Raw genomic sequence first — 25606 nt, forward strand, 5'->3', positions numbered from 1 at the left:
GAATTGATTGCTGGGGAAAAAAAACCCATTTAGTTCATTAAATCCTTTAGGGATGAAATTGCCAGCTTTCCCTGGTCTGGCCTACATGTGACTCCAAACCCCACTGCAATGTAGTTGACTCTTAACTACCCTCTGGGCAATTAGCGTAAGGCACTAAATGCTGGCCTGTTCAGCAATGCCCTCATCCTATGAATGAATAAAAAAACTTATACTGTCCCACAGTCAAACTCCAACTTAGTCAAGCCATTTTAAGTTTTTTATAATCTCAAGACTCATTGCATTGTGGTCAATACAGTAGGAAAAGTTCCTCTTAAACAATCAATGAGCAGCATTGTATTACAGTGACATACCTAGGAGAAAAAAAAAGTCAAAGAAACAACTGTGGGATGTGATGGACATAAAACAAAGATCCTTGGGAATAGGGCCTGTGTATATTGTTAAAACATTGCTACCAGTTAGATAATTGATTAGTTTTAAATTAATCAAAGCACAATCCCTCTTAATGCTTCAATCACTTAAAATCAATGTTTACAGATTAAGAGTTAAATGTGGGAGCATTTAAAAATCAAAAGTGACAGGGTTAAAAAAAGTTGCATAGATTAGTGATTGCCAGTTATAGGCATGTGCTGTGGCGAAATGTGTTGCTATGTGGTATTCCAGCTGGCTTGCTGACTTCAGTTGACCTTTTTTTCTATGCGATAAATGTTTGATTCCATTTATCACAATTATTATGTTGCATGAAACAATTTGAAAATGGTCTTGCTGTACTTGTTCACTAAGTATACAACTGGCTCCAAATGTAATTTGTTCACGGTGAAGCACTTTGGAACATCTTGAGGTCATGAAGGTGCTCGTTTAAAAACCAGGCTCAAAAGATAATGAGGCTGAAAACAGAATTGCAAAGGGACCCCAACAAAATAGAGTTTAAATAAGGTGCTCAGTGAATCAAACATTGTATGTTTGTTTGTTTTGTTATGTGAATAACAAATTGTGACTTGTTGCTTTGTGTGCTTCATCTTCCTGGGGATTAAAACAGTTTGCAATTCAATTTTGTCTCATCTTTAGTTAGTAACCCGGCAGTGAGACAGCAGAAGTATAGTGCAGCAAGCAGGAAAATCTAGCCAAGAAAGAGGTGGTTACATTCCTGGGTCAAGCTACCAAATAGAAAACTCAGGTAGTGAGTGCCAGCTCCACTTAAATTTAAATACACATGCAAGAAATATATTACCCACAGAACCAAAACTAAGACCTTGAATTTGTAACAAGGTTAGGCATTTAGGGGGGTCATTAAGATACAGAATATCCTGTCAAAGAGATTGGAACCCATAACAGAGCTTAGAAGGGACAGGTATATTGACAAAGGGAAATAATGAGACATAACAGTGAAATAACTACACGCAGCCCAATATCCCATCATTAAGTGACCCTTTTATTTACATGTGCACAGTGTACAGACTCTGACCAGCCAGCTCAGAGCCAGTGCCTAGAATGAAGAGACTCTCTGAATCTCCTGTTTGCATCTCTCAGCCAGGGCTCCCTGATTGGCGCTGGTTAATAACCCCAATCAACCTACCTGGACCTTATTCCAATCACTACAGATAGCTATTAGGATCAAGTGGTTTCAGCCATTTGCTGCAGGAGTGAAAAGCTGCATGATCTTTTCCTCAGAATTTTAATGTGCAGATGTTTCATCTGCTTTCTGATGAAAGGCAGCTGACCTGAAACATTTACTCTGTTTCTCCTTCCATAGAAGCTGGTAGACCTGCTTATTATTTCCACGATTGTTTATTTTTAATTCAGGCTTCAACAATCATTTGCTTTGAATATAGTTAGATAATCCACACCACTTGTATGCTCTTGTATAAGCTATGTATTCACTAGTGAGTGTTGCTTTGCATCGGTTTAACATTTTGAGTCTATTAAAATGTCAAGGATTCCTTCAACTACATCCTTTATTATTTCATGATCTTTGATTATAGATTCAGTTGCATTTCATTCATAGTACTCTGACCTCTATGTCAAAAGTTGATGAGTTCAAGTCCCAATCTGAGAGATATAAGCACATAACCCAGGCTGAATGCTTTGGGTGCAATATAGATGCAATGCTAAACACCTTCCTGGATACTCCTGCTCCACTTTGGACAGACTTGGGCCAATGATTTCCAGGTGTCTGTGGGAATGCAGCACTTCACCAATGAAGCACCCTGAAGGGTTGACTCTGTTCACCTGGGGCTCACCTGATGTTTCGGAGCTGGGAGTAGAGCACCTTCCCGATCATGGGGACGGCGTGCCCATCCTGTTGTAGCCGATCAAGGGGGGTCAGTGCCTCGAGGCTGGGGATGTGGGCCTGGTCGAGGACACTGGTGTTGGTGCGTCTGTCTTCCCAGCAGATTCACAGGATCTTACACAGGCAGCGGTGATATATATATATTACACACGCTGGTGTATATATTCCCAGTGACTGTAGCTTCCTCCATTTTGGTCTGTATGGAAGTAGCTCTATCGGCAAATAATCCTGTTATTGGTCCAGGATTCCTGACTCAATGATGATCTGCCTTCCATGGTTCCCTCTTGCCCCATGGAGGAATATGTAGCCTTCATTCTCTCTTGAATGCTGTTTTGTTGTGAAAGGGAACTGTTGTCACAAGCCTATGCCACAGTCCCTTGCAGTGAAAAAAAGGTGGTCCCACTAAAACAGTGCCAGTGCTCCATCTCTTATCACTACTGTACAAAGTTTCATCAAATGGATGATTCCTTTGTTTTATTGAGAACTGATGTTTAAACCATTTGCTGTAACTCACCTGTCCAGCACAACACCAACACCCCAACAGATTGCAAACTGTGAATAGCTTTGAGCTCTGATAAGCAGAGAATAAATTATTCAGTAATTTCAAAATGTCACAGTCAATTGGCAAGATTAAGAAGAAATTATGTTTAAAGCCGGCATCTCAAAAATCAGCAACATTTTGATGATATTTGGCACTGTTTTATGAGGCAAAATTGTGTTTATACTTTTAATTTAAAAATCATGCTGTATATCTCATGAACTGTTTGATGGTTGTGTCGATTTTTATTTAATATTTTTACAGTATTTGCACTGCACTGAGCTCAGTGTAGGAATTTCTCAGTGAATCTAAGGCATTTCCTAAGAGCCTTAATTGCCTGAAATCCAGTTTGCATTTCCAAATATTTTCATGAATTTAAATTTTTTTTGTCTATTTGGTATTGCGGATGCCTCGAGGTTTTTTTTAAATTAAATGCTATGTACAAACCTTGCACTACTTGTCAAAGTAAAAAAAAATCAGCTTCACACAAAGTTTAAACAACTCCAGTTCACAGAGAAAGTAGACAGAATGCAAGCAGTGGCAACATTATGAAAGAGAAAGACTTTCAAGCGGTTTTTGAGCAAAAAAGAGAGACAACAAGTTGGGAGGGTTTCGCAGAGAGCAATTAATGGTGGCTTAAAAGGTGAGGAAGTAAGGGCTAATGTTCCAATAGCCTTCCTTAAACCCATACTGCACCTGTGTGTTTGCTTTTATGTTTCATGCCCAAGTCCCTTTGTGTTGAGGCTATCTACAGTTTTGCCTCATTTAAATAATACTCTGCCCTTTTAATCTAATTTGGTAATCTTCTGGACAGTCTGACCAGTTAGAATATTTCATATGTTGAGTCTAAGTTCTCCCTTCCAAACTGAGCAACTTCATGCCATGAAATGTCTGAGTGAGAATGGTGCACAAGAATGGTGCACATTTGTGCTGTGAGTATGTCTCTTGGCTCTTTCAAAAAGCAGAAGCATAGAATGGTTATAGCACATAAGAAGGCCATTTGGCCCACAATGTCTATGCCAGCTCTCAACTGAAGGCCAACCCCACTGCTTTCTCCTCATAATCTGGCTCTTTCTTGATTTTCAGATAATGATTCAATTGTCTTTTGAATGCCACGAGTGAATCTACCTCCACACACACTTACAGCAGCATGTCCCAGAGCCTCATTGTGAACAGGCTTCTCCTCACCTTACCATTGCTTCTTTTGCAAATTATCTTAAATCTGTGGCCTCTGGTTCTCAATCCTTTCACCATCAAGAAACTACCCTGTCCAGACAGCTTTGATCAGCCATGTGAAATCTCCTCTCAGCCTTGTCTTCTCTAAGGAGTCCTAACTTCTCCAGAGTATCTCAATAAATGAATTTCCTCACCTCTGGAACCATTGCCGTGAATCTCTTATGTGTCCTCTCTAGTGCCTGCTCATTCTTCCCAAGAGTGCTGCCCAGAACATGATGCAATAATCCAGTTAAGTCGAAAGCAACACTGTGTTGAAGTTTAAATTAGATTCGATTTTAGATTATATTGGATTCCCTACAGTGTGGAAACAGGCCTTTCGGCCCAACCAGTCCACACCGACCCTCCAAAGAGTAACCCACCCAGATCCATTTCCCTCTGACTAATGCACCTAACACTATAAGCAATTTAGCATGGCCAATTCACCTGACCTTCACAACTTTGGATTGTAGGAAGAAACCGGAGTACCCGGAAGAAACCCACGCAGACACGGGGCGAATGTGCAAACTCCACACAGACAGTCGCCCGAGGCTGGAATCGAACCTGGGACCTGGTGCTGTGAGGCAGTAGTGCCACCGTGCTGCTCCGATAGTTTAGTATAACTTCTTTGGTTTTGTACAGGAGAGTGATAGCGTAGTGGCAATGTCACTGGACTATTAATCCAAAGCCCCAGATTACTGTCCTTGTGACACAGTTTTGAATTACTCCATAGCAAGTGATGAAATTTGAAATCAATAAGAACATTGTCAATTGTTGTAAAAACATAGCTGGTTCATGAGTGCATTTTCAGGAAGAAAATCTGTCATCAAAGTTTGACTCACATGTGACTCCACATTCACAGCATTATTGTTGACAATTATTAGCCGTCTGAAATAGCCAAGCCCCTCAGGTGTATCAAAATCACTGTCAAAATAAAGGAATGAAATCATGCAGACAACCTTACCTTGACCTCGGCACTGGAAACCACAATGGCAAACCCAGCCCTGATAACCCCACACATTCTGGAGATTTGTGCTAAAACTGGGAGAGCTGTCTCATAGCCTCGTCAAGCAATGGCCTGACATTGTCATATTCATGGAAACACACCTTATAGCAATGTCCCAGACAACACCATCACCATCCCTTGGTATGTCCTTTCACACCAACAAGATGGACCCTTCAGAGATAGCAAAACAGGAGGATACATTTTAGGAGTGAGTTGCCCTGGGAATCTCCAGATCCTCATGGAGTCTCATGGCATCAAGTCAAATTTTGTCAAAGAAACCTGCTCATTCCCATCGACCAGCCCACTTCAGCTGCCAAATCAGTATTCCAACATGTTGAACACCCAATTGGACAAAGAACTGAAAAGGGCAAGGAAACAGAATGTATTCTGGCTAGGGGGCCCTAAATGTCTATCAAGAAGAGTAATTCAGTAGCACCACTATTGACTGTGCTGGCCAAATCCTAAAGGACATAATTTCTGATCTGAGTTTGCAAATGGTAGTTAGAGAACCAACAAGAGGAGAAACTTACTTGACCGTGTTCTTACCAAATCTACTTGTCACAGAGACAGCAGTCCATGACAATATCAGTTGTGACAAGTGCATGTTCCTTGTTAAAACATCTTCACATTCAGGATGTCCTCCATCATGTTGTGTGAGTTACCAACAGAGAACATAGAACATAGAATAATACAGTGCAGAACAACCCCTTCGGCCCTCGATGTTGCACCGACCTGTGAACTAATCTAAGCCCATCATCCTACTCTATCTCATCATCAGCCATATGCTTATCCAAGGATTGTTTAAATTTCACTAATGTTGCTGAGGCACTACATTGGCAGGTAAGGCATTTCATGCCCTTACCACTCTCTGAGTAAAGAACCTGCCTCTAACATCTTAAATCTATCACCCCTCAATTTGTAGTTAATCCCCCTCATACAAGCTGATGTTATCATCCTAGGAAAAGGACTTTCACTGCCTACCATATCTAATCCTCTGATCATCTTGTATTTCTCTATCAAATTTCCTAGTAGCTGCCTTCTTTCCAATGAGAACAGTCCTAAGTCTCAAAGCCTTTCCTCATAAGACCTTCCCTCCAGACCAGGTAACAACCTGGTAAATCTCCTGTGCACGTTTCCCAATGCTTCCACATCCTTCCTGTAATGGGGCGACCTGAACTGTACACAATATTCCAAGTGTGGCCACACTAACATTTTGTATAGTTGCAGCATGACATTACGGCTCCGGAACTCAATCCGTTTACGAATGAAACCTAACACACCGTATGCCTTCCTAACAGTGCTATCAACCTGGGTGGCAACTTTCAGGGATTGATGCACATGGACTCCAAGATCCCTCTGCACATCCACACTGCCAAGACTCTTACCATTGACCTAGTATTCTGCCTTCTTGTTATTCTTTCCAAAGTGGATCACCTCACATTTATCTGCATTGAACTCCATTTGCAGTTTATCCAAGTCCCCCTGCAACCTGCAACATTCTTCCACACTGCCCAATACTCCACCGACTTTAGTGTCATCTGCAAACTTACTAATCCATCCAACTATGCCTGCGTCTAAGTCATTTATAAAAATGACAAACACCAATAGTCCCAAAACAGATCCTTGTGGCACACCACCAGTAATCAAACTCCAGGCTGAATGTTTTCCATCAACCACCACATGCTGCCTTCTTACAGCAAGCCAGTTTCCAATCCAAACTGCTAAATCACCCCAAATCCCATGCCTCTGCATTTTCTCCAACAGCCTATCATGTGGAACCTTATCAAAAGCCTTACTGAAGTCCATGTATACTACGGCATCTGCCCTGACCTCACCCACATGCTTGGTCACCTTCTCAAAAAACTTAATGAGGTTTATGTGACATGACCTGCCTTTGATGAAACCATGTTGACTATCTCCAATCAAATTGTTGCTTGCTCGATGATTATAAATCATACCTCTCATAATCCTTTCCAAAGCTTTTCCTACCACAGATGTAAGGCTTACTGGTTTATAATTACCTGGGTCATCTCTACTGCCCTTCTTGAACAAAGACACAACATTTGCAATCCTCCAGTCCTCTGGTACTAAACCTGTAGACAATGATGACACAAAAATCAAAGCCAAAGGCTCCAACATCTCCTCCCTAGCTTCCCAGAGAATCCTCGGATAATATCTTATATCTCATTCTTCTCCTCTACTTTATTCTCCTTTTCCTGACTGAAAACCAAAACCATACTAAAAGGGACAGATTTCACAATCTGGCAATTGAGAACGGGACAGCCATGAGGTGCTGCAATCATCAACGGTAGCAGAATTTCATTTAAATCCAATCTGCAGCTTCCTGGGCCTGACATGTCCCCTACAAGGGCATCAACCCTGATACAGTGAGCATTGCAGGAGGGCATGCAAGGAGCAGCACTGTGTATAATTAAAAATGAGCTTTCAACCTGGTGCAGCCAGAAAACAGGACTATTTCCAGGCCAAGCAACAACCTTGTGAAACTAGCAGAAAGTTTTTACATTGTGAACATGGCAATGCTTGTGTTAATAATCTGTGAATGTTGAACGGTCATTGCATTGCTAATCTAAATAAGTGTTCTATCTCACTTCATACATAAGCATCAGGGAGACAAGAGTGAAAACAAAGGAACAAAATGAGGGGGTGACAAAAAGCTCAGACAAACTGATGAGTCTTGTTTTTTGTTCTCAAGTTTGGAGAGAATTTGAAACAATGAGAGCTTTACATGTACAGAACCTAAAGAATCAGACCAAGGCCTCTGATTGCTTTGCCACTAAGTGTGTGGGAAAAGTTCAATTCAGAACCACTGAGAATTCAGGAGGTACGACAAGAGCATGTTGATATTAGTAGATTTTCTTCAAATGTAATTCAATGGACAAATCAGCAAAAAACAGATATCATAGTGAAACAAAACTGAGCAAAGGACATGATATGTGTTCTTGAGTTTTGTATGGAGTGAAGTTTATAGATGGTTGAGGTAGAGTCATAAGTTAAAAATTCATCTTGGGGGACAGTGTAGACTATTGTAACTGCCACCCATTATACCTGCTGTCAAACACTTAATTCAATTGACTTAGAGAACTGAATACCAAGTGACTATGTAACTGATTCCTGACGCAGTACTGCCTGTTTAATTCAAACTGTATGTTTACCCCATGAGGTATGTCGGTAAAATGGTCGTTGATAAAATGGTAATGATGGCAAGTGGGAGTAGCAAGCTCTCTTTAAGCCACCAACAATCCTGATGTGGAATGATTACTTCACTGTTACCAATTCCAAATCCTAGAGCTCCCTTCCTAACAACACTGTGAATGCCTTTACCAGTAGAAGTGTCGCAGTTCGAGAAGGCAGCTCATCACCACCTTCTCAAAGGTAACTAGAGACAAATAATACATTCTGGCATAGCCTGCAATGCTCGCATTCCAAAATAAATTTTAAAAAAGAATTGAGGTGGAGAATACCAGTGTTATCCTGATGAGCTGCTGAAATATGAAGATGGAATTCTGCAGGATGGTGTAAGCAGCTGTTTTTTTTTATTTCTGAAAGGTAACATCTTTAAGGATTGTACAGAAGCACACCTGCCCATTCCATTAAATTGCATTATCATATAGCAAATCAAAAACCAAAAATTGCATACAACCTACAATAAAAATATGATGCTCCTGGACTTTGCCTCTCGTTAGGAAGTTGAGACGCATAGACTTACAGCTGTATGGTTATAATGCCCAGAGAATCTCTTGCAAACTGGTGACTGTTCTGATTGCAACTGCCAGCTTGGAATTGCATATGTCCCTGGTGATTGCTCACGCTATTTTCTCTCTCTGTATGTAAATACATAGCTCATGCAGATATTTTAGCAGAAATAATCACTGTAAATCATTCCACAACCGTCTGTGATTTGTGGCAAAAATTGATTCTGAAAATAACAAGTCAGACATGAGGTGTGATAATGTTGTGACAAAAGATTTTCCAGCTCCTGTAGATTTGTGACAAAGCAGTTATTTATGTTTTCCAAGTCCCAGGCAATTTTAAAAAGTTTTACGCTGTTACAGATTTGCACAGCAAGTGTCACAGCTCCTGTTGTGGAGCGAAATGTAATATTTGTGCTCATAATGTTCTTTTAATCTTAAATATGTAATTGCAAATGTGAATTAATATGCCTACACAACTTGCGATTTAGACAGTTATCTTGTTTTATTGCCCTGATTGAAATTGCTTCAGTATTTTATCAGAACTGCAAAACCAATTGACATCAAAGTCTCCTTTCTTTGTGTTTTTTCTTCCAAAACACATTGAGGCATTATTTGTGATCATGGAGATGAGGAAATTCAAAGATGACAATTGAAACTTTGTTCTCTCTTTGTACTGACAGACATGTTCAAACTCCCTTAGATCAGACATGGCAAGCTTCAGATGAAGCGAGGCTCAGAGCAGAATGTCTTAAATCCCTTCTGTGCCAATTTACAAATATCCATTTCCCCATACCTGTCTTTTTTACAAAACAACAAAGGACCATAGCCAGTTGTCACATGTGTGTAACAGGTTACACCCTGTATTGTTTTTGAGTCATTTAAATGTAGCTTATTTCAAAGATCAGAAAATTCATATTCCATCAATATTCTGGTATTGATCAACTGTAATTTCTCATCCATTACCTTCCTCAGTGAGAATGGCAATGTGGAATCAATGGGAAATTACATGTTCTGCTTTTCTTTAGTACACTGATTGAAGTATATGGGGGGTGGTGACATTGTGGTAATGTGTCTGGACGAGCACTCCAGGGCTTTAGGCTAATGCTCGGTGGTATCAGTTCAAATCTTACCAGGGCAGGTGGTGAAGTTTGAATTCAATGGAATAAATAAAATCTGGAAATAAAAAACAGGCTAATAATGAACCTGTAACCATTGTTAATTGTTATAAAAATGCATCTGGTTCACCAATGCTCTTTAGGGAATGAAATCTATGATCCTTGCCTGGTTAATTAAATGTGACTCCAAGCCCACAGCAATGATGTTGGCTCTTAAATGCCCTCTGGTACCAGTTAACGTGCTCTACCTAAGTGCTTTTAGTTAAAAACCTCACAACAGCAGGTTATAGTCCGACCGGTTTATTTGGAAGCACTAGCTTTCAGAGCACTGCTCCTTCTTCAGGTGGTTGGAAAGAATAAGATCATGATTACAGAATTTATAACATTCATGGTCATAGCTTTCAATCAGATTCTCTCTTTGTAGCTAAACTGCTTTAGCCCAGGCAACATCCTGGTGAATCTCTTCTATTCACCCTCACAATCACATCCTTTCTGTGATGTGCATACCAGAAAGTGCACAAAGTCCTTCAGCAGTGGCCTAACCAATATCCTGTACAGCCCCAACATAACTCCCTATGTTCACAATTTATGCCAGGACTTATAAAGGCAAATGTTCTGTATATCTTCTTTACCACCTTATTAACATGTCCTGCTGCCTTCAGGCATCTGTGCATATGCACTCAGAAATCTCTCCATTCCTTTGAGCTTCCTAGTGTCCTATCATTCATTGAGTAATTCCTTGTCTTGTTACATCATCCAAAGTGCATCACTTCACATTTATCAGGGTTAAATTTCATAAGCCACTGATTCAATCCATCTATATCCCCCTCACTGTCAAACTCAGACGTGGAGATGCCAGTGTTAGATTGGGTGGACAAAGTCAGAAGTCACATGACATCAGGCTACAGTCCAACAGGTTTATTTAAAATCACACGTGTTCGGAGCACTGCAAACTTACTTATCATCCCTTCACATTTTCTTCAATACTGTGTATACATATCAGAAGCAATAAGGTACCCAGTACTGATCCCTGTGGTGTGACACTGGACATGGTTCTCCAGTCACACAAACAACTCCTGCCATTACCCTCTGTCTCCTATCACAAAGCTAATTTTGGATCTAACTTGTCACATTATCCTGAATCCCATGTCCTTTTACATTTTTGATCAGTCTCCCACATGGTATCTTGTTAAAGGCTTTGTTCAAATCCATATAAACTGCATCCACTACTCTACCCTCACCTACACACCCGGTCACCTCCTCTAGGCTTCAATCCAGTTTGTTAGACATAGCCTCCCTTGACAAAGCCATACTCACAATTTCTGATCAAAGCTTGCCTTTGTAAGTGGAGATTAATACTCTCCTTCAGAATTTTCTCTAGTAGTTTCCCTACCACTGATGAGACTCCCTAGTCCATAATTCTCTGGTTTGTTTCAACCACCTTTCTTGAAATGTGGAACCATATTAGCTGTTCTCCAGCCCTCTGGCACCTCCCCTGTGGCCAGGGAGAAGTTAAAACTTTGGGTCACAGCCCCTGTAATTTATTCCTTCTTCTCCCACAGCAACTGAGGATACAACTCGAGGAGATTTGTCCACTTTTAAGCCTGCCAAACCCTCCTCACTCCTTATGTCAAACTGCTCAAAAACCTCACATTCCCTCTTCCTGAATTCTGTACCAACCTCCTCTTTCTCCAAAGTGAAGACAGATGTAATGTCTTTGCTTAACACCCTACCAATGTCTTCTGGCTCCACACACAGATTACCCCCTTGGTCCACAATGAGCCAAACTCTAGGCATGATTATCCTCTTGTTTATAAAACATCTAGGAATTCTCTTGAATCTCACCTGCCAATGTTTTCTCATTATCCCTCTTTGCATTGTTTTCATTCTAGTTTTTCATTCTTCCCTGCACTTTCTGGAGCATTCATTGACTTGCTGCCTTTGTAGTTGTTCAAAAACTCTTTTTTTTCTTTTCTAGTCCTGAGAATTGCTGGTTATGCAAGAATTTTTGGGATTGTGACTTTAACATTTCACCCCAAAAAGGAACGCGTTGGACCTGTACTCTGGCCAATTGCTTATTGAATGCAACCTGCCCTCTCCCATTGTTCTGCTGTAGATTTACCCAGAAGTAGCTATTCCTAGCCGACATTGGCCAGTTCCCTCTACACTTTAATAAGATCTGCCTTCCCTAATCCAAACCCTTTCTTTGCAGATGATTTTTGCCATTAGCATATCAATCTCAAAACTTAAGATATTGTGGTTGCTTTCACTAAAGTGCTCTCCTACACCTGTGTGACTTAGTTCTTCAGAATTAGGGTCAGCATTGCATGGTGCCTTGTTGGACCTTCTACATATTAGTGTCATAGAATCATAGAGTCATAGAGTAATACAGCACAGAAACAGGCCCTTTGGCCCAAACTGGTCCACACTGACCATGATGCCCACTCAGCTAGTTCAAATTGCACCATTTGGTCCATATCCCTCTAAACCTTTCTTATCCAAATGGTTTTTAAATGTTACATTTGTACCTACCTCAACGACTTTCTGTACATGCACCACTCTCTGTATAAGAAAGTTTCCTCTCAGATCCTTCTTAAATCTTTCCACTCTCACCTTAAATCTTTGCCCTCTATTCCCCATCCCTGGGAAGAAAACTATATGCTCCTATCTATGCCCCTCATGATTTTATACCCCTTAATAAGGTCACTCCTCATTCTCCTCAGTTCCAAAGAATAAAGTCCTATCCCGGCCAAACTCTCCCTAAGCTCAGGCCTAGTAGTCCTGGCAACATCCTCATAATTCATCTTTGCACTCTTTCCAGCTTAACTATGTCTTTCCTATAACTGGGTGACTAAAACTGTATGCAATACTCCAAGTGTGGCCTCACCAATCTCTTATACAACTGTAACATCACGTCCCAACTCCTATATTCAATGCTCGAATGAAGAAGGCCAGTATATTAAATGCCCTCTTCACCACCCTGTCTATCTGTGACAATGCTTTCAAAGAACTATGTACTTGTACTGCTAGATCCCTCTGTTCCACAACACTCCCCAGGATCCAACCATTTGCTGTTTAAGTCCTACTTTGGTTTGATTTTCCAAAGTACAACACTTCACACTTATCTGTATTGAATTACACTTGCCAATCCTCAGCCTACATATCCACCTGATCAAGATCCCTGTGTATTTTTTGATAATCTTCCTCACTACCAACAATACCTCCTAATTTTGTATCATTTGCAAACTTTCTAAACATGCCTTGTACATATCCATTTAAAAAGTTCTCACATTTCAAGAAATCTGCCTCCTTTCCAGCCTTTACACTATGACCATCCCAATTAATGCAGTGGAATTGAAATCCCCTATTTTTGCTTTTACTCACCTCACTTAATTGCCCATTTATCTGATTCTTTATTGACCATTATCTGGTCGACGATACAATCTCAGCAGTGTGACTATCCCCTTTTTATTTCTAAGCTCTCATAAATAAATTTGAACATCCTTCCAAGATGTTGCCCCTCATTATTGTAGCACTGAGTCCTTTACTAATATTTTGACCCCCACGTCCTTTTATACACCCTTCCCTGGCCTACTGCTTGAAGATCCTGTACCCGAGAAGGTTGTGTTGCCAGTCCAACTTTTACCTCTACAACATTTGTCATGGTAACAAGATTGCATTGCCATGTATCAATCACACCCTTAACTCATTCCTTTTACCCATAATACTTCTAGCATTAAAATAGAAGCCACCCAATCTCACCTTACTCCCTTCAATGTGGTTGAACTCACTTTGGTTTGGTTCCTTTACGAAAGTGTGCTATGCCCCTATTGTACAAATGCTCTGTGTACCTTCCCCATACCAAACTAGTTTAAATTAGGAAAGTGAAGCCCTGGAATTATTTACTGTAGAACTGGGTCATTGCATGTACTCAAGGCTGAGACAGACAGATTTTAAATCAGTGAAATGACTGATTTGGGCTAAGATAGGAAAGTGGAGTTGAGTGTTATCAGATCACCCACAATCTTAGTGACTGGCAGAGCAGACCTGATGGATTGAATGGCTGACTTCTACTCCTACGTAATGTGGTCTTATGGTAAGGCAATGCAAGACTGGTATGCTGAGAGGAAGTGAGAACGAGAAAAATAAGCAAAAAGCCTGTAGATGTAGCCTGTTCAAGTTCATGAGCATGTCTCTGAATGCCCAGTGTCTTGGCAGTAGCAATACAATGATGGATACAGCACATTCCAAGAGGCAGGACTGGACTGGAAAGTATCCTGTAAGCAAATCAGAGCCATGTCATGAGGCTGGCACATGTCAGATGCCAAAATCATGGTCATATCCCTTTCATTCAAATTGTGACCATGCTGCTCCTTTGACAAGGTTATGCTGTCCTTGGATTTTTTGTTCAGAGAGGTTGCAAAAGACACAGACTCTGAAAAGTCTGGGATTGAAGGGATTTGGAGCCAATTTGTTTAAAACTAACAGATACTGCCTCAGGCAGAAGGCTTTCTTGTTTTACAAACAACACTTGTACAATGAAAGACAAGTGGCCAGTTCTCCCAGCTCAGCTTTTCTCTGGTTTGGTTTAGTTTTTAGCAGCAGTGTGGAAAAATCTGCTGGACCAAAAGAGGCAGATCCAGGCAGGTCCTCTCTCTGACTTATCTCCTGTAAGAACCTGTGTTCAATTTAACCCTTTGTGCCAAGTGGGGATTGTTGCAAGTATTTGGAACAGCATCATTAAGTTGGGCTGATCTGTTGGGTTTTCGGATTGGTTAAGTTATTCTGTTCTCTTTTGTTTATGTTTCATTCAGTAATCTTGCAAATAAATTCTGTTTTTTTTAAAGTAAGTGGTTTGACCAGCAACATATCTCCTGGAATATCAACATTACACATGCTTAAAATAACTAGTAAAGTTAGGGTTTGGGTTACTTTCCTGAAATGTTGTGAGTGGGGTCTGGCCTGGTCCATAACAAAATGGTTTGTGCCTATAGGTTGTGACTGAATGTAACATCTTGCCCCAGAACTACAAGGTTGTGGGATAAAGATCCACTTTAGCCTTGAGCTTTCAATTTGTACAGATGTGGTCAGGGATGTGAATTCCAGATTAAATGTTGAATTGAGGCCTTCTCGTCCCTCTCAGGTGGATGTGAAAAAAAATCCATGTCATTATTTTGTAAAGGCATGGACTTGCTTCCAGCATCGTGGTCAATACCTATCCAATACCATTGCGAAACAGGCTTATTTGGTCATTATCACAACATGATGGAGCTTGCTGGACCTAAATTGGCTATTGTGTGTTCTGGATTATAGTGACTACATTTCAAAAGTATTTTTTTTTGTTTTTGAAATACATTGGGAACATTTTAAGTTTGTGAAAAGCATTTTATAAAGCTGAGTCTTTGTTTCCTTCTTGATAGCAATAGTCCTTCGAAAGTAGCACTTTCTCAACCCACTCTGCAGCTTTGTACTTTCATTGCCATCTCTTGAAAATCAATGATTGGTCTTATAGCTTTGAAAGAGTTGTGTGTGTGTTCACTTGACAGTTGGAATTAGCCCAAGCTCTTTTATCAGAGCTGGTAAAACACTGATAGGCGGATATTACTTTTGGTTATCATTGGATAAAAGCTTCAGATCAAACATAGCTCGAAAGAGCAAGACAAAATTACAGGGGAAAAGGTACAGAATAGATTGGAACAAGCAACAATGAGCATGAAAGCAGGAAATGGAGGAACAGTGGGATGGTAACTCTCAAGAAGTACGTCCCTGAGGACTAAGCAAACTATATGCAAGAGGAAGAGCTGGGTCTTCAAGATAACTTAGTTTCATAAGACATAGATAATACATTATGAAGAATTTATGGTGTCTTAAATATTTATTTATCACTTGATTCCTTCAAGGTGTCCCAAACTCAGTGGTTTGGGAGTGTCAAAGACTGCTTAGTAGTTTCTTGCTTTTAAAGATAATATTCTCAAAAACTAAGAGCAGGAGTAGGCTACTTGGCCATTCAAGCTTGCTCAGCCATTTAATATGATCCTGGCTGATCCTCTATTTCAACACTCCATTCCTGCCTTCTCCCTATATCCCTTGATATCTTTAATATCTAAAATAAATGTATCTATTTACTTCTTGAATAGATTCAATGACATTGTCTTCACAGCCTTCTGTGGCAGGTTCACTGCACTGTGAGTGAAGAAATGTTTTCTCAGTTCGGTGCTCAATGCTCTACACTATATCCTGAGACTCTGTCACCTGTTATAGACTCCTCAACCATTCTCCCTGCATTTAGTATGTCCAGCTTTGTTAGAATTTTATATACTTCATTTAGATCTCCCTTCATTTTCTAAAGTCCACTGAATACAGTCAAACTAATTTCGTCTCATGCAAAAGTCCTGCATTCTCTCGTATCAGTCTAGTGTATTGCCATTGTATTCCCTCAATAGTAACTCTATCCTTTCTTAGCTCCTTTGCATCCTGCAATTCCATCTAGTTTTGTATCACCAGTGCACTTAATTTAACACCCTCCTCCAGGACCTTTATATAAATCACGAATAGTTGGGACCCAACACTGATCCCAGTTGTGCCTCATTAATTAACACTTGCCACTCAGAAAACAAGATTCATTTATTCCCACTCTCTTTTTCCTGTCTGTCAATTAATTCTCAATCCACATCTATATCTTATCCCCTATCCCATGTGCTTTAATTTTTCCCACTGATGTCTTATGTAGAATCTTATCAAAAGCCTTTTGAAAATCCAATACACTGAATCCATTGGTTCTCCCTTATGTATTCTATTAGTTACATCCTCAAAACATTCAAGTAGATTTATTAAAGCATGAATTGCCTTTCATGAACTGACGCTGGTTTTATCCAATCATGTTAATGCTTTTAAAGTGTCCTGTTTTTGTGCTCTTTTTATAATAGACTCTAGCATTTTCCACACTGCTGTTGTTAGGCTGAGTAGTCTGGAACTCTCTGTGTTTTCACTCTCATCACTTCTGAATAGTAGGGTTACATTTGCCACCGTCCAATCTGTAGGAATTGCTCCAGAGTCTATAGAATTTTCCAAGATGACCACTCCCAGTGTATCAAATATTTCAAGGGCAAGTTCCTTGAGCAGTCTGGGATATAATTATCAAGTGCTGGTAATTTGTCAGCCTTTAACCCCATTACTTAGCATTATATTCTTACTAATGCTAATCTCCTTTAATTCCTCCCTTTCGCTAGTCCCTTGGATCAATAACATTTCTGGGAGATTATTGTGCCCTCATTTATGAAAACAGATCCAAAGTACGTGTTCATTTCATCCACCATTTCTTTGATCCGCGTTATAATTTTCTTACGTTTGTCAAATTGCTTTCACATTTATTAGTCATTTTTTTATGTTCCATGCAATTTCACTCTCATGTGCTACTTTTCTCTCCTATGATCAAATGTCTGTTTCTCCTTTGCTCTGTTTTCAAATATTCCCAATCCTGAAGCTTGCTGCTTTTTCTGTCATTTTTGTACATCTCCTCTTTGGGTTGAATGTTACCCATCATTTCTTTCATAAGCCGTGGTTGAGCTACCTTTCCTGCATTAGTTTTGTATCAGGTGGAAGGAATGGTTGTTGTAATTCATGCACATGTTCTATAAATACTAGCCTTTGCCTATCAACCATCCACCAAAAGATTCCCGAAACCGTCCTTGCCAACGTATACCTCATTGCCTTGTAGCTCCCTTTATTTAGATTCAGATTCATACTTTGCAAAATGAAGAGGTGAACAACATGTAAATATCATTCATCTGAGGTATGGAGAGAAATGAATAGCTGATTAGAGTCAGTGCATAGGTAATTAACAATGTATTAATTGGTTCAATATAATGATTAGAGTGATTACAACCAAACAATTCAGCACTGAGGACTCAAATGAATAAAGTTACTATCAACATAGTTAACATAGTTTATGACAGCAGCAGCATCTTTAATGTGGAATATTTGTGTCTTTTCCACACTATTATTGTCACATTGGGGAAATTAAATTTAAAATAAATCTGATTTCTAACCATATTGCATCTTATCAGATCAAATCTGTGAAGCAAGTAAATGTGGAGCTTTCTATTTGTGTACAGAGATCACCCCACTCATTCAAGCAACGAAAGGACAGGAATGGACCATTCAGCCCCACGAACCTATCCACCATTCATGGCTGACCAATATAACAATTTCATTTACCCAACTTAGCTTCACCTCCTTTGATAGCTTTGCTTAACAAATATCTATCACCATTTTAAAAAATCCTTCTCCAGCTAGGAGGGAGAAAGAACAGATGCAGCAATGCTGCTTTTTTCTCTTGAAAGATTTTCGTTATGAAAGGGTCTTGGATAAGTAGGTGCAAACCATGTCATAAAGGACACAACAGCCCTGACTGTCTTACAAATGTAAAACTGCTGACTCAAATGTCACCAGCCCAACCTGGCATGGAGTTGAGAAAGAAGCGAAATTCAAACAGAAAAGGTAACCAGATGACAGTAGCATCATTTTGATTGTGGGTGAGTTGAACAGGATAACATTGTACATTCCTACCAATATATCAACATAAAGTTTGGAATAAAGGAAACATCCGACCCAATCCTTCTAAAAGATTACATACATTTTTCACTGTTAATGGATTACATCCAATTTATGTATTGCTCCGATGGAAGTCAGTAGTCACAATAAAAATTCCCATAAGGAACTCCCATTACCAAAGCAAGTCATGCAAGACACCTAGAAGATATTTTAATCTGCAGGATTTAAGTATGGGTCCTTCAAAATAATCTATCCTATTCCATCAAAAATGCAATATTATATTGAACTAAATATTTATTTAGTTCCTTTTAAATGAATTAATAAAGCATGAAATAGTTTAATGAGGATCAATCAATATAGCACTTAGCTGTGGAGTGCAATAGATTTCTAATCTATGGTCTTATTTGCAGTCTGTCAGTTCAATTTGCTGTGATCACAACCTAATAAAATTAACCATGGTAATATCCACAATTTCCCTGCCTTTCAACCAATTGTGGACATGGATTAGGCTAATGTTTGATGTGTTTTTATTCACTATTAAAGTAAATTCAATTTGTCAACATGTTCCCTTAACACAGTAGCTTTCAGTGTCAACATCAACTTTGTCTTTGAACACTTTTGTTCCATTAATGTTGTTGTAAAAGTAATGATCATAAATTGTACACTGTGTCAGTTCTGGCATTACCAATGTGTTGTGCATACGGTTTTCATTCATGATCAATTTTTGCACCAGGTTCGTATGAACTGGATAACTTCAGTAAGTCATCAATCATCAACCTCAATTTGTTTTACATCGTTCCTATTTGGTAACCTTCCATTTTATGCACACCTCCTGGATCTTTCATATTATCTTTTATTTAGCCACATTCAAATCCCTTTAAAGGCATTCCTGCATTAGTCACCTAGTGCACCATTCCTAACTTAGTGAGTGCTTTAGCCTGAAACTCAATAATACTTTCTCCTAAACTTGAAACTTCACGAACTAAACAATGCTAGACAATACTTGAAAAACTAAATTATGCAACTCTTCGTTTGAGTTGGAAAAAAAAGAGAAGTTGCAATTATATAACATTTTAACTTGGTTCATGTCAAAATGCTTTACAAACAAAGGAGTTTTGTTGTGTTGTAATGCTAAAAAACATGGTCAACTTGCACACAGTCAGTTCTTACAAGCAACAAAATGTAACAATTGTGTAATGGCATTTTCCATTTCCCACAGTTTGTGTTGTAGACTTCATCTGTGCACAGACGTGGACATATCTCTCTTGACGGATGATTAGCAAAAAGTCTCTAATTCTCTCTTTCCAAATCTCAATATAAGTGGTCATAGCAAGGTCAATAGTATTGATAGAATGATATTCAAAGGAATTGACTGATCAATATAGTAAATGGCTAAACTAAACGTGATATGTATGGACACAATCATGGCAAAGTTACTTGCAGTCAACAAAACCTACGCACAAGTACTTTGCTAGAAAGAAGGAAAACAAGTTGTTATGAGAGTTAATGATGGAACAGTACACATCCCAAGAGAAAAAACTAAGCTCAGTACAACATGAAGAATAAAGATTTTGGATATTAGATCCTGAGCTAAACTCAGCTGAAGCATTTCCAAAGCTTGGACGGGTAACCCTACATTTGTTAGAGAGACTTACAGTGTCCTGGAGGCTACTAAACCTTTAAATGCTGGACAGATCTCAGAAACTGAAAAAATGGCTTCAAAACATGATGTCTTCCTGCTGATTGTCAGCTTGAAGTAGATGACAATGTGTGGTCAACTCAGTGTCTGCCAAAAAGTGGTTCAGCTCCTTTGAAGTCCAAGCCTGAAAGATAAATTGGAAGAGTTTGAAAAGAAGTGATTAATCAAGATTGTGTCAATGCCTACAGACTTGATCAGCAGCATGTTAGCAGCGAGAAACCCTTGAAAGTTGAAAATTTGCAAAGATCCAAAAAATCTCAATAAAATTTGTAGGGATATCGCTCTCCCATGCAAAACTTTAAAACAACTGTTTACACACTTGAGCGTTGGAAGTTGAGGAGTGACTTTGTAAAGATTTATAAAATCATGAGGCACATGGATGGGCTAAATAGTCAAGATCTTTTTCCCAGAGAAGGGAAGCCTAAAATTAAGGAGCATTGGTTTAAGGTGAGAGGGGAAAAACATAAAAGGGGCCTAAGGGAAAACTTTTTCATGCAGAGTGTGGTATCAGCCAAAAGCAGTGGTGGACGCTGGTGCAATTATAACGCTTAAAAGGCATCTGGATGGGTACATGAATGGGCTAAATGCTGGCAAGTGGGCCATGATTAATTTAGGACATCTGGTCAATATGGACGAGTTGGAACAAAAGGTCAGTTTCCATGCAGTACAACTCTATGACTCTATTTGTCAAGGTCATTGTTACTCCCCAGAATGATGGGAGAGCCTGATAGTAAACCAGACTTCTCCACTTGCTCTGATCTATTCCACAGCATCTGAAAAGAATGTGACTTCATTTGCAGCGATATCATTGTAAGGAAAGAAGATGTACATTGCAGACATATTGTTGAGAATAGCAGTCCCTGTAAGAGACACAAAGTTTAAAATCTTCCAGATTCAATGAGAAGCAACAGCTCAACATGGTATAAAAATCATCAAATCAGCAATGACATTGAACCTGACAAACAAGCATCTTCTCAAATCAAGGAAACTACATGACAAATTGCAACTGAGAAGAGTATAAAGGCAGGAAGGCAACAAGGGGACATGAAACAGCTGTGGCAAATAGGGTTAAGAAGAATCCAAAGGGATTTTACAAATACATTAAGGACAAAAGCGTAACTGGGAGAGAATAGGGCCCCTCAATGATCAGCAAGGCGGCCTTTGTGTGGAACTGCAAGAAATGGGGGAGATACTAAACAAGTATTTTGCATCAGTGTTTACTGTGGAAAAGGACACGGAAGATATAGAATGTGGAGAAATAGATGGTGACATCTTTAAAAATAGGGAAAGGTGCTGGATGATCCCTCTGTTCCTGTAAGATACCCAGTGTCCTGCCATTCAGTAAATACTCCTTTATTTTGCTTCTTCTTCCAAAGTGCTTCACCTTGGTCTTATCAGGTTTGAATACCATCTGCCACTAGTCTGCCCATCTGACCAACCCATCTATATCTTCCTGTAACCTACAACCATCTACTTCGCTGTTAACCACTCTACCAATCTGGCTGTTGTTTGCAAATTTGCTTAACACCCTCCCACATTTTCATCCCTACCATTTATCTATATAATAAACAATAAGGGTCCCAGTACTGATCCTTGTAGCACACTGCTGGACACTGGCCTCCAAATACTCAAACAGCCTTCCACTATTACCTTTTGTTTCCTATTACTAAACCAGTTTCTGATCCATCTCACCAAGTTTCCCTCACTTCTATGTGCTTTAACTTTCTCAATCAGTTTTCCATGTGGGACTTTGTCAAAAGCTTTGTTAAAATCCATTTAAACTACATCACTGAACCTCCCTCATCTATACACTTGATCACATTTTCAAACAGTTCTGTCAAATTTGTTGGCTATGATCTCTTCCTGACAAAGATATGCGGACTATCTCTAATTAACCTATGTTTTTCCAACTGGATTAGTTCTCTCTTCAGAATTTCCTTTCATGGTTTCCCTATCACTGACATGAGACACTGTGGTATGTAATTTCTTGGTTCATCTCTACCACCTCGCTTAAAAAGTGGAACAACATTCACCATCCTCCAATCCTTTAGCACATCCTTGGGGCCAGAGAGGAATTAAAACATCGTGTGAGAGCCCTTGTAACTTTCTGTCTCACCTCCCACAGCAGCCTGGGATGCAATTCATCTGGGCCAGAGAATTTATCTGCTTTTAAGACTGATGGAATCTCAAGTACCTCCCCATCTCCTATGTCAAGCTACAAGTTCCTCACCATTTCTTTTTCTGAATTCTGTACCTATGTTCTTCTTTTCCAGAGTGAAGGTCAAAGAGAATTATTCATTTAACACTCTTCTAATATCCTGAAGCTTCACAAACAGGTTGCCTGTTCAGTGCCTAATAGGCCCTGCTGTTTCCCTGGTTAACCATTAACGTATTTATAAAATATCTTTAAGATTTTTCCCTTATCCTTTCTGATGCTCCCTTTTTTCTTTCCTAAATACTTTCTTAAGTTATCTTCTGCAATCCCTGTAGTCTTCCAGGGTCTCTGCTGAATTGCTGCCTCCAGACTTGCTAAAAGCCCTACTCTTCTTTATCCAGTCCTGAATGGTCCTAGACAGCCAGATTACTCTGAGTTTTTGGGGCAACGTTTTCACACAGAGGGTGATGCATGTGTAGAATGGACTGCCAGACGAAGTGGTGGAGGCTAGTACAATTGTAGCATTTAAAAGACATCCGGATGGGTATACGAATAGGAAGGGTTTGGAGGGATATGGGCCAGGTGCTGGCAGGTGGGACTAGATTGAGTTGGGATATCTGGTCAGAATGGACGAGTTGGACCGAAGGCAAAGAAATAAAAGAGACCTAAGAGGCAACGTTTTCACACAGAGGGTGGTATGTGTATGGAATGAGCTGCCAGAGGAAGTGGTGGAGGCTGGTACAATTGCAACATTTAAGAGGCATTTGGATGGGTATATGAATAGGAAGGGTTTGGAGGGATATGGGCTGGGTGCTGGCAGGTGGGATTAGATTGGGTTGGGATATCTGGTCAGCATGGATGGGTTGGATTGAAGGGTCTGTTTCCATGCTGTACATCTCTATGACTCTATCTCTGTGACCTGTCGACATACTTGCTCCTCTGTTTCCCTTTGGGAGCCTGTAATACACTTCCAGTAAAGTAGCTGCCCCCTTACTATTCCTAAGTTAACATTCCTTAACTTTCTATGTCTGCCAATTGCTGTCTATAGCTCGTGACCTGATCATTCGACTTAAGCTGTATTCACAACTAAGTGGAAACAATTATAAAATTGGCAAACAAACAAACATGCTGAGAAATTAGAAAATTATCTCCCTTAAAAATTGATAGGTGCATTGCTACAGCTAATAGTGTTAGTCGATGACTTGTGTGACACATAAAGATTGCTGTCAGCTAAATGACCACCCAAAAGGGCAGATGCCATAGTGGTAACGCTATCCAGCTAGTAAATTGGCCATCTGGAGGAATGCTTTGGCAGTTTTGAATTCAAATCCTGACATAGATACCCTCCGGGTGTTCTGGTTTCCTTCCATAGTCCAAAGATGTGCAGGTTAGGTGGATTGACCATGATAAATTGCCTGTAGTGACTAGGGATGTGCAGGCTGGGTGAGATTAGCCATGGGAAATGCAGGGTTACAGGAAGTGGAGCAGGGGGAGGAGGTCTGGGTGGGATGATCTTCAGAGGATCAGAGTGGACTCAATGGGTCAAATGGCCTGCTTCCACACTGTAAGGATGCTTTGATTCTATGAAGGGGGCTGGGCAAATTTAGTTAAGCAATATGGAATTAAACCCTAGTCTCATTAGTAATTAAGCAAAAACAGAAACTGCTGGAAAATCTCAGCAGGTCTGGCAAAAGTTGTGGAGAGAAATCAAATTAAGTTTTTAGGTCTCGCAATATTTCTTCAGAAATCATGGTGGCTCAGTGGTTGGCACTGCTGCCTCACAGCACCAGGGACCCAGGTTCAATTCCAGCCTTGGTGACTGTTTGTGTGGAGTTTACACATTCTCCCTGTGTCTGTGTGGTTTTCCTCTGGGTGCTTTGGTTTCCTCCCACAGTCAAAAGGTATGTCAGTCAGGTGAATTGATCATTCTAAGTTGCCCATAGTGTTAGGTGCATCATTTATGGAGAAATGGGTCTGGGTGGGTTGTTCTTTGGAGGGTTGCTATGAACTTGTTGGGCCAAAGGCCCTGTTTCCATGCAGTAGGTCATCTAATCTAAAACTGATGGTAGCTAGGAAAACATTTCTTTTTTATGCAGAAGATAGACTGGGGAAAGGGGATAAAGAGTAGGTTATAGGTGGAGATAGAGCCCAAAGAGAGAGAAGAACAGTTGGACAGATAAAGCGAATGGCCAGCCTAGGAGAATGAATAGCTATTAATGACGACTATTAGTAATGAACAAGTAGCATGTAATAGCCAACCATGTGATAACAAGGTATGGTGTATGGGGGTTGGAGTAAGGATATAGGAGAAAGTGCCTCAAACCCTAAAATTGTTGATCTCGACACTGAGTGTCGAAGACTATAGGGTTCCCAAGCAGAAAATGAGATGCTGTTCTGCCAGCTTGCACTGAGCTTCACTGGAGCACTGTATCAAGCCCGAGACGGAGATGTTGGCCAGGGAACAGGGTGGAGTGTTGAAATGGCAGGCAACTGGAAGCTCAGGGTCATTTTTGCAGACAGAATGTAGGTGTTCTGTGAAGCAATCACTCAGTCTACACCGTTTCCGCAATGTAAAGGAGACCACATTGTGAACAACAAATGCAGTAGACTACATTGTGCAGGTAAAGTGCAGCTTCACCTGGAAGGTGTGTTTAGGCCTTTGGATACTGATGAGAGAGGAGGTAAACAGACAAGTGTTACACATTCTGCAGTTGCTGGAGAAGGTGCCATGGGGTTGGGGGGACGTGTTGTGAATGAAGGGGGAGTGGACCAGGGTGTCTTAGAGAGAATGATCCCGAGGGAAGGCTGACAAAGGAGGAAAGGAAAATATGTGTCTGATGGTATCATCCCACTGGAGGTAATGGAAATGGTGGCTCATAATCCTCAGATGTACATGTTGATGGGATACTAAGTGAGGACAAGGAGGCCCCTATCACTGTTGTAGGAGGGAAGAGACTGGGTGAGGGCTGAATTGCAGGAGATGGGTCAGACCCAGCTGATAGCCTTCTCAACTATGGTGCTGGGGAATTCTCATTTGAGGAAGTAGGTGGAAGTTTCGGAGGCCCCCTTGACAGAGTTGGCATCATCAGAACGTATGCAATGGAGACGGAGGAACCGGGCAAATGAAATAGAGTCTTTACAGGAAGCATGATATGAGTAAGATGTATAGTCAAGGTAACTGTGCAAATCAATTGGTTTGTGGTGGTCATTAATAATGAGCATGGAACTTTGCTCAGAGTCTACCTGGTTTACTGACAGGTTCAGAGAGCCTGCTGTACCTCATTGGTTTGGCATGTAGATGTGACTCTAAGTCTAGAATAAAGTGGTG

Source organism: Chiloscyllium punctatum, chromosome 37 (genome assembly GCF_047496795.1).
Source record: "Chiloscyllium punctatum isolate Juve2018m chromosome 37, sChiPun1.3, whole genome shotgun sequence".
NCBI lineage: Eukaryota > Metazoa > Chordata > Chondrichthyes > Orectolobiformes > Hemiscylliidae > Chiloscyllium > Chiloscyllium punctatum.